This window comes from Herpailurus yagouaroundi, unplaced genomic scaffold, assembly GCF_014898765.1.
Source record: "Herpailurus yagouaroundi ecotype Mexico unplaced genomic scaffold, PumYag 393, whole genome shotgun sequence".
Lineage (NCBI taxonomy): Eukaryota > Metazoa > Chordata > Mammalia > Carnivora > Felidae > Herpailurus > Herpailurus yagouaroundi.
This window is the reverse complement of record NW_024412610.1, coordinates 623,318-634,171: the sequence shown is the minus strand read 5'-3', so window position 1 is coordinate 634,171 and position 10,854 is coordinate 623,318. Positions and strand designations below refer to the sequence as shown.

At 44.1% G+C, this 10,854-nt stretch overlaps 1 long non-coding RNA gene across 1 annotated transcript; it reads left to right on the top strand.

Annotated features, from left to right (window-relative positions):
• Positions 1–4,319: 4,319 nt before the first annotated feature.
• Positions 4,320–4,989, top strand: LOC121022350 (uncharacterized). Its single transcript, XR_005786911.1, has 2 exons — positions 4,320–4,436; positions 4,565–4,989. It is a non-coding gene; the product is annotated as an uncharacterized LOC121022350 (long non-coding RNA).
• Positions 4,990–10,854: the final 5,865 nt, after the last annotated feature.

Here is a 10,854-nt window from a genome sequence, read left to right as displayed (position 1 = left end):
CCTCCAAGTTGCAAGTGTTCAGTGCAGCCAAACGACCTTCACCAGCATCCATGCATTTCCTGTGTTTGAACTAATACCTAAGTTATGTGCATATTATTGGGGCACTTGGTATTATTTTCTTTACCCTGATTATCATAAGGAGGCAATGGGTTTGCAGGCAGCCCCAGAGTATAGTAAATAGTAGATGCAAAGAATATCTTGCTACGCCCTGTAGATACTTATTAAAACTCTGTATAATAACATATTTACATCTGAGAACTCCACTGCTTAGAATTCCTTACCTCTCCTTTTTCTCACCCTGTGTCTGCAGCCCATCCCTCCATCTCTCTCATGACTCAGGTCCTCTCCTCCCCTTAGTTTCCACCACCCTCTCCCTGCTGGATTGTGGCCCTGGTGCCCCGCATCACCTGCTACTGGGACTCTTCTTCCCACAGGGTCAGCGATCCTGCTAATGTGAGTCAGGTCACGTCATGTGTTCACTGAAAATGCTCCAGTGGCTCCGTCTCACTCTTGGGAAGTCTCTAGAATGTAAGGCTCATGAGCACAGGGGCTTTGAGCTTATTTGGTGACACCTGTATCCCCAGGATAGAAAGCCATTCCTGGTGCATAGTAGGCTCTAAATTAATTGTTGTTGAATGCATGAATGAAATATGACTGTATTAGAACTTCACTGCATCACATAAAAATCACTAAATGGTATACACCGAAAAGTCAGGAAAGGTTTGGTTTCATGCAACTAGTGTGCATGCTAGTTCACATTCATTTCAGCGGAAAAAGTGCAATGAGCTGATTTGCTGCATAGTGAGCTTGTATATTCATTTTCTATTACTGCAGAGCCACAACTTAGTGGCTCTAAAGGACACTCATGAATTTTTTAAAAGTGTATTTATTTTGAGAGGGTGGGAGGGGCGGAGAGAAAGGGAGAGAAAATCCCAAGCAGGCTCTGAATTACGAATGCAGAGCCTGAAGAGGGGCTCAAACTCACAAGCTGTTGAGGGTATGACCTGAGCTGAAATCAAGAGTCAGACGCTTAACTGACTGAGCCACCCAGGTGCCCCAACACACATTCATTTCCCTACAGCTTTTTAGTCAGAAATCTAGACATGATGTAGATGGCTTCTCTGTTCATGATTTCACAAAGCTGTGTTGTCATCTTTCGGTGGATTTCTCCTTCAAGTTCATACAGAGCTGGAGGCGGAATTCTGTTTCTTACACTTAGAAGGCTGAAGTCCCCATTTCCTTGCCAGCTGGAATGGTCCCTGGTGCCCACAAGCATTGTTGGCCACTGTGCTTCTCCATTTTCAGCGCCAACAATAGGGAACCCATTCACATTGAATCCCTCTCACACTTCGAATCCTTTTGCTCAGGAAGAACCAAGTCCTTTTAAAAACTCACCTGATTAGGGCCGTCCAACCTAAGGTAATCTCCCTTTCTTAAGGTCAACTGATACAAGACCTTGCTTGTATCTTCAAGGTCCCTGCCCAGCAGCACCTACGTTAGTGTTTGATTGAATAGCTGAGGGAAAGCTGAGTAACCAGGAGCTACTTATTGGAGGTTCTTCATGCAATATGCCTGTCATGGCACTCCCTCTACTGGTATGTATCTCTTCAGGGCCCTATCATCCCCAGTGATATTAAAGAGCCAATTCTCAGACAACCTTTCCTGCTGTGATCCCTGTCCAGTAGAGGAAAATACCCACAAATGTATTTGTGCAATCCCCGGGGGAGGATGGGTGTTAAATGAAGCGTGTGTGTTCACTCTTAACACTTGTGGCACAGGATGCACTCACACCAGGTGTCAGCTGGGTCTCATATGCCTTCGGAGACAGAGTTCTGGGGACCAGGTTGTGCCTCCGCCACAAGGACCCCTTTTATATTTTCTGGCAAGAGTTTTAGGGAAGTTGTCATCTTAGTCCTATAACCCAGTGTGCACATCTACACTGTAGACTACCATATAGACATTGAGATGCTATTTCCAAATCAGAAATGATTTTTGTTTAACTGAGTTTTGAATTTTATAAATAAGGTGCCCAAAAAGTGTGTTTCTACTTTTCGGTTTTCCCTGTATCACCATCAAGGGGTTAGAGGATGAGGTGCACAGGGACACAGACACCTCAGCAATGGCACCGGCTCCTGAGCTCTCCTCTCCTGCAATCCTGCCTCACCCCTGAGCCTGACCCCTGTGGAGTCCAGGGCTGCTCAGAAGCTTCTTCCTCTTCCCACTGATGCCCAGGCTTCTGCTCAGACATGTCTACCTGACTTACAGTCCAGACCCCACTCAGGCTTCTCAGTCAGAATCCACCCGAGAGCAGAGAAGTAGGGGATGTCCCCTGACCTTCCACCCCACGTGAGGCCACAGGACTAAGGAGAGAAGACCCAGCTGCCTTTCTCCACCTCAGCCAGGCCCTCCCTAGGGTCTCCTTCAGCTCCAGCACCTGGACAGGGACCCAGACACCAGGGGGCGCCCTCATCCCAGATGATGTTCAGTGTGTGAGGTTCTTGTAGAAGTCACACTGATACAACCTGTGTCCACCCATAGACATATGGATAAGGAAGATGTGTGGTATATACACACATATCCAAATACACACGACAGACTATTATGCAGCCACAAAAAGGATGAGATCTTGCCACTTGTGACAACATGGATGGACAAACAGGGCAGTGTGTCTGCTAAGACTGAGAAAGACAAGGACCGTATGATCTCATTCATATGTGGAATTTACAAAACAAAACAAATGAATAAAGAAACAAACAGCAGAATCTGACCTATAAATACAGAGAGTAAACTGATGATTGCCAGAGGGAAGGAGGTTGGGAGGATGAGCACCCGGATGAGGAGAGTGGGAACACAGGCTCCACTTCTGGAAGGAAAAGGTCATAGGAATAAAAGGTACAGCACAGGGAATATCGTCAGTGACAGTGTAACATCATTATGTGGTGACAGACGGTATCTACACTGTGGTGAGCTGGGCATGGTATAGACACAAAGTGAGTCACTGTGTTGTACACCTGAAACTAATGTAATCTTGCGTCGAATATATTCAAATTTAAATTTTTTTTCAAAGAAATTAATTAGAAAGAATAAACTGTAAAAATACCAATTTTCTTAATAGGTCATGGATATTGTGGTAGTTTTTACATTCTTTGAAAAATTTCCCTCAATTGGATAAATTTTTTCTGAAGTATATTTTTTAAGTTTGTTTATTCACTTTGAGAGAGAAGGAGAGAGTGAGCATGAATGGTGGAGGGGCAGAGAGAGAGGGAGAGAGAATCCACACTGTCAGCACAGAGCCTGACACGGGGCTCCATCTCACAAACCATGAGATCAGGAGTCCGACCCTTAACCGACTGAGCCACCCAGGCTCCCCAAAACACCGATTCTATAATTATTATTGATAGGTTGTAGGTGTTTTAAAATATACAATCGAAGGGGCGCCTGGGTGGCGCAGTCGGTTAAGCGTCCGACTTCAGCCAGGTCACGATCTCGCGGTCCGTGAGTTCGAGCCCCGCGTCGGGCTCTGGGCTGATGGCTCAGAGCCTGGAGCCTGTTTCCAATTCTGTGTCTCCCTCTCTCTCTGCCCCTCCCCCGTTCATGCTCTGTCTCTCTCTGTCCCAAAAATAAATAAAAAAGTTGAAAAAAAATATGCAATTGAAGACAGAAGAAACAGCAGCCCCCACATCGGGAGCTGGTCTGACACTGACAGCTGGGCCTCAGTGTGGTCAGAAGCTGACTGATGCCACCACTGGGCCATATTATTCCTGCGGGACATGAGCCAGTCATCTCACAGAACATCAACAGCACACAAGGAGACTGTGAAACCATGATATTACTTTGTCTAATTAGAGACAAAAACAAGGCACCGTATGACCCACAAAACACCAAACATCTCCCTGTGCTGGTTACTGAGTAATCGCTGCTTTTTACCATTTCTTTGTTTATCTCAAGTTTTTATTTAAATTCCAGTTAGTTAACATGCAGTTTAATATTAGTTTCAAGAGTAGAATTGAGTGATTCATCGCTTACATACAACACCCAGTGCTCATCACAACAAGTGCCCTCCTTAGAACCCATCACCCATGTAACTCAACCCATTTAACCTGTGACCCTCCCAGAAGCTTGACGGTTTCTCAGTACTGACCATCTTTTCTGTTGGGATTTGGGATATTAAAAGAAATGACCTTGTTTTGATTTTTTAACATTTATTCATTTTTGTGAGAGAGAGACAGAGTGCAAGCATACTTATTGCACTTAAGTATGGAGGAGGTGAGCCCTGAAACCCTGGGACAGTGTAGACAGGACCCCATGGGGAGCTCATCCCCCACCATACCTCCTCCTTTAGTCTCAACTCCTGTGGCTCTGATCATGTCCTGTTTGTTCTGCCCCAGGTGATTATAGTACCCAGGGCTCTGATTCAACTCTAATGGCTCCTAAAGGTAAGACTCTGGAGGGTGAAGTGGGGAGGAGTGGGGGCACTAGGGACACTTTTATATGCGGGGGCCTGTTGAGTGTGTGGCACTTATGTAACTGACCTAAATGTGTTCATGATGATTTTTTTTCACAGTGTGAGACCCGCTGCCTGTGGTGCACTGAGCGATGCAGGATCTGTTCACACTCCCACGTGGTGGCATCGAGATCCCTTGACTTTCTGCAGATGGTGTCAGAATGTGTCTGCGTTCCCATTAGCATATTGTGAGGACACAGGAGACTGGCCCCCCCCCCGCCCACCATGACCCCTCCCCATACTGATTCCTGTTCCCTTTCTGATCTGCTTTCTTATTCCAGCAGAGGTAGGGCTGGACTGTCTCCATCCCTGTCTTCATTTCATGTTGGTCAGAGTATTGTTGCCTTACTTCCCCACTGAAAATGAGAATCCAGATATGAATTGTGTTTTGTAATTCTTGGTATGTGGGCATGATGAGGTAATAAAAGAGAGGATTTGTATGGTTGGAACAAAAAATAAATGAAAGCCCTGAGAACCTCCCAGAACCCGCATATTTCTTGTGCTGTGTCTGTTGCAGGTGGGGACAGGAGAGGGCTGGAGGAGCCTAGCGGGGACAGGGCCTGGGTCCAGTCGGTGCTCAGTGCATCCTTGGAGTGTCGTGCTCCCTCCTCAGCTGGGTCATGTCTCTGCTCCTTGTCCTTGTCCCTTCTGTGGAACCTTGTCTCACCAGGACCATGACCACAGGGATGTGGACGTCATCTGTCACCAGGACCTTGTGGAGCAAGAGCTTCCTGTGACTGAGTCAGCCCAGGCTCCATCCTGGGTCGTGACCTCAGCCCCATCTTTGGGTGTTTTTCCCCCTTGTTTCTGTGGAGCATCAGGCCTGTTCTTGCTCTTGGTGTCTGAGTTCCTGTCTCATTCTACCCGGGTGACCCCGGTGGTTATAGCACCAGGAGTCCTTTGGGCTGTTGTTCCACAGGCGTAGGTGGGCCCTGTATGCAGGAGTCTCTGGGGTTTGGAGAGATGAATTTTCAGTCATCCATCTCCTCCCCTCCCTCTAGAGCTGTCTTCTGGATTATTCTTTAGATCTGGAGGTAGACAGAAGAGGAATTTAAGATTTTCTCAATCTTATGAAACTTCAGTTAGTTTCTACCTTCCCTGCCTCTCTGCCCCCTCTCCCTGCCCTTAGTTCTAGTGATTCTGGTGCTTGTTCCCATCCAAGTTCATGGATTCATAAAGCAGGGTCTAATGTAGATTTCTATTTGGTTGGAGAAAGGGCCCCATAGAGCCTAAGTACAGTGATTCTGAAGACGGGACTGTAACTGTGTGCTGTGCTGTGCTGTGCAGGGGAAACGCTGTGGGAGGAGGGAGCTGAGCAGAGAGAGGGAGGGGCAGCCCTGGGGTAAGTAGAGGCAGCACTGATGGTAAGGTGGGGGCACTTTGTGTGGGAGCTGCCACGGACCAGCTGTGTCTGAGACTCATCCAGAAGAGAGAGACCCTCTCCACTGACCACTCGTTCCACTGACAGTGTCGTGTGCCACATACAGGACCTGCTATTTTTTTCATCTAGGACACCTCAGTAAGTAAGAAGAGGCAAACTTGCTGCTCTTGTGGAGAATATGTCCTAGGGGTGAGGGACAGACTCCACTTGACCCTGGAACAGTGTGGGGACTGAGGGCAATGACCCCATTGTGCAGTCAGAACTCCAAGTGTAGCTTTCGACTCTCCTGAAACTTAACTACTACTAATAATAACCTACTGTTGATAAGAAGTCTTACTGAAAACATAAACAGTCATTTAACACATATTTTGTACATTACATGTATATGTACCTGTATTCTTACAGTAAATTAAGCTGGAGAAAATAGAAAACATAAGAGAAACTTCGTTGACAGTACTTATTGTAAAAAAAAGTCCACATATTGGTGGATGTGCACATTTCAAAGCAGTGTAATTCAGAGTCAACCGTATATTGTATAAATGTGGTAAATGAGGGAAGTGTTTAAATTGGAAATTGGTAGGTGCTTTGAGGAAGGTGACTCAGAGAGTTACCTGTGTGGGGACAGGGAAGGTGGCTACTTTACTATGTTGGTAAGTGTGAGCCTCACTGGGAAGCTGACCTCTGAGAGATGTGCAGGACACAAGGAGTTGTTGAAGAGCATGTCTCAAGGAATTCTTTCCAGGCAGGGGAACCTCAAGGTACATGCACTAGGGCAAGAGCGTGTCCTGTGTTCAAGGAAGGGTGAGAGGCCACTGTGGCTGGAGCAGAGAGCATGTGAAATGCAGTCAGATGTCTAGACCTTAGGATTAGAAGGGTTTTGAGTTTTCTCTGAGTGACATGTGGAGTCACTAGATGGTTTAGAACAGGTGGTCTGCCTGGTACTACTTCTCTTTCGAAGCATCTGTGTGCTGCTGTGCAGAATCAAGAGGTGAAGGTCAAGCACCAGTAGGGGGGATGTTGGATTTATGTTGGGGTTTGAGGAGAAAAAATAATAGGAAGTGACTGTGCTCTGGTGTGTGTGTGTGTGTGTGTGTGTGTGTGTGTGTGTGTGTGTTTATGTCCTGGATACATTTAAAGATGGACTTTACAGCATTTCCTAATGTATTAATTTTGGGTTGTGAAAAGAAGGAATCAAAGATGGCATCCAATCCTTCAGACTACAAGTAGAAATGTGGAGTGACTTCCGTTGAAAAGAGAAGACTCTGGAAGTAGGACATTTGGGGAAGCAGCATCACAGGCACCCAATTTAGGAGGGTGGAAACTGAGATTGTTAGAAATACAAGTGAGGTTGGCTGTTGTATACAGATCACAGAGTAGGAGAAATATCTAGGTGGGAGAAATAGATATGGAAGGTGACACCATATAAATGATGTTTAGAGCCTTCAGCATAGATGAGGTCACCAAGGGGATGATGGCCATAGAAGAGAGAGGATCAGGACCAAACCCTGGACTTGTCAGCACTAAGCAAGCGGATCAGAGCAAACCTAGAGCACACTGCACAGTTCTGCTTCTGCACCTAGAAGGCACACACTCCAGGGAGACCCAGCCTTCAGTGTGCACAGGAATTTCCTGGACTTAGGAAGAGCTAGACAATCTGGAGTAGAGCATGAGATTCTGGGTTTATAACAAGGTTGGTGCTGCTTTTATTAACTAAGTGATTCCTGGGTCCACGCCCAACACTCTAACGTGGTAGATGGGGAGAGGCCTGGGCATTTTGTAACAAACCCACAAGCAATCCAGGTGTTCCACCAGATAGAGATACAGTGAGGTCATTGATGAGAGCCCTCATTGTGACAAGGGGTCTTACATACACATTTAAATGTTTTTTGTTTTGTTTTGGGGTGGTTTTTTTTTTTTTTTGGTTTTTTGGTTTTGTTTTATTTTGTTTTTCTAGGAAGAAAAATGCAAGACCTGCTGGGAGATACATATTTTCTCTCCCATGGGGCACAGCCAGGTCGCAGCTTGAGGAAGTGGTTATCAGCTCAACATAAAATCTCTGCGATAACAAGAGTGTAGATCTTAAATGTTTTCCCCACACAAAAGGAAATGGTAACTATGTGACACAATGCAGGTCTTAGCTAATGCTAATTACAACATATTGTAATCCTTTTGCAGCATAGAAATGTATCAAGTCAAGAAACTGTAGCCTTAAACTGACACAATGGTGTATGTCAGTTATATCTCAGTAAAACTGGAAAAAAAGTCTGAAATCATGCTCTCTGAAGCTATTGCCTGCATCGACTTCTGCCTCTTTGTGATACATGTGCACAGTTACAGAGACTGGGATGAGAGAGAATGTGGGGCCTTGTTCTATTTCAAGGAAAGTCACAAACCAGGCTTGAGGCTACACAGACGGGAACAGAATCCACAATGGACCCGAGGGGGAGGCTCACATATAGCCAGGGCCCTGCTGTTGGGTAAAGATGCCACCCTCACAACAGAGTCCCCTGACATAGGACACTGGATCCGGAGGCTGAGACTGCTGTTGCTGCTGCCCCTTGCAACTGCATGACACCACTGTCACTCAAACACCTGCGCCAAATGCCATATTGTGCTGTCCCAGCCTATCTGTCACATGTCCTGAGGCAGAGTCTGGCAGGTGGTCACGTGACTGTGAAGTTTCATGCCATGTCCAATGCAAGACTGTTTGGCAAAGTGGGTTCTCCTCTCTTTGGTCTCTGCCCTCCATCAAGATTTTTAAATGTAGAAACCTTTTACGTGAGAAGAGGATACAAGTTCTGGGCATGGAAACTGGGGGTGAGGAATGGAAAAAGAATGACAAATTGCAACATTTGGAGCAGTGATTTGACACTACAACTTGATATGATACATTGTAGGCACTCAGGTCAGATTGGAGGCAGGAGCGACTAAAAAATGGCATCTTTCAACTTTTCCCCTTGATAGTTGTTATGGGGTCCAGCTTTTGTCTACTCCAGTTCTACTCACAATTAAGTGGAGTAGCACTGTCGGGTGATGAAGTGGTTGTTCAAAATGTCTTCTCCAACCTTTGTCTCTTCCTAGGATTAAGTAACCCAGATCTGTAACACTTCAGATGATCCTTATACATACACTGACACTTCATATTTCTTTGTACATGCCCGTATTTCTGGGCAGAGTATCCAAAATTTACCAGGTTTTATGTGACCCTCACAAAAGTCTAAAAAATCATTCCAGGTTAAACACTGTGCTCCTCCACCTCTGGTCCACGAACAACTAATAATCAAACTGTTTTTAGCGGATCCAATGACGATATACAGGCTTATATTTGTCTTGATTGCCAGTCTGAGACAGGATAAGGTTTCACTTTCATTTCTGTCTCTGTTTGTGGGCTGATGCACATTCACAGACCAGTGCTGGCTCATGGAAGACACAGATCACCACTGGTTTAGGTAGACTTGTATTCTACCACCTGGTCTGGTGCTGGATAAATCACAGAAATGAAACAATTGTGAATGGGGATCCTCTTCCAATAACACAGTAGACTAAGTTTTAAGGCTGACTCTTCCTATAAAAACAACTAAAAATGATTATATATATTATATATATATATACATAAACAGAATATACATATCTTATATACATATTATATAAATATATATAATATATACATATTATATATATAATATATATATATTATATATATATATATATATAATATATATATAAAATCATGTAGGCCAAAACATAATAATGGGCAAAAAGCCAGGGATGATGGTTGCTCTGATACTTAAGGCGTATTTCAAATCTAGAAAATCTTAGCTTGCCTTCTCAGGCTCATGAACTTACTAGACAGGAAATAATGCCCAGAGCTTATTCTATTTCATGAGAAACATCCCTTCCTGAAAATATGGGAACCTAAGGTTCATAGATTCATATCCTCAGGAAAGGGTGACATGAATCAGATCGACTCTATCTTCAAGAACAAGAAGAAATTATTCTAAGGAGGTTTGCTTGGAGCTAGCCCGAAGTGAGCAAACAGCTACTTCAAAGAATTTGCAATGACAGACTAACGCTTCTGTGATTTGTAGTTCAAATTTGCTTTGCTATTTTGGGTCAAAATACCTTCAAGTCATTAGTTTAGTTTATTATTATTTTTTTAATGTTTATTTATTTTTGAGACAGAGAGAGACAGAGCATGAATGGGGGAGGGTCAGAGAGAGAGGGAGACACAGAATCCGAAGCAGGCTCCAGGCTCTGAGCTGTCAGCACAGATCACGACATGGGGCTCAAACTCACGGACCGTGAGATCATGACCTGAGTTGAAGTCAGACGCCCCACCGACCGACCCACCCAGGCACCCCTAGTTTAGTTTATTATTGTCCTGGATTGATATTGACTCAAATTTATAAGAAAGAAACAAATTTCCCTAGAGAAATCTACATTTAACCTATGTGTCAAAAAATTTGCACAAAGAAAAAGAGCAATTCGTAGCATAAAATGTATAATACTAATGGGAAAAAGACTGTGATTGAGTAACTTTAGAGAGAATAGGTAGTAAAAACAAGGTCACAAATATTCAATACTGCACTCATAAGACATAAAATATAACACGACCAGGATATGATATAAATATATAAATATATGTTATTTGAATAAATATTAGTATATGACATAAAGAAAAAATGCTAGTAAAGATAAACAGCGTCACTTTATAATGATTAAAGGGTCAAATTATCAGAAGGATGAAACAATTCTGAACATATAACACCTAATAACTCAGCCCCAAATACATGAAAACAAAACAGACAGAAATTGAGAAACAGACAACAGTAATAGTCAGAAACTGCAATATATCACTTTCCATAATGAATCGAACATCTATGCAGAGATCAATAAACATAAAGAAGACTTGAGCCATACTGTAAACCACTAGTAGAAATCTGTCATTTATTGACCATTCCAGCCATAA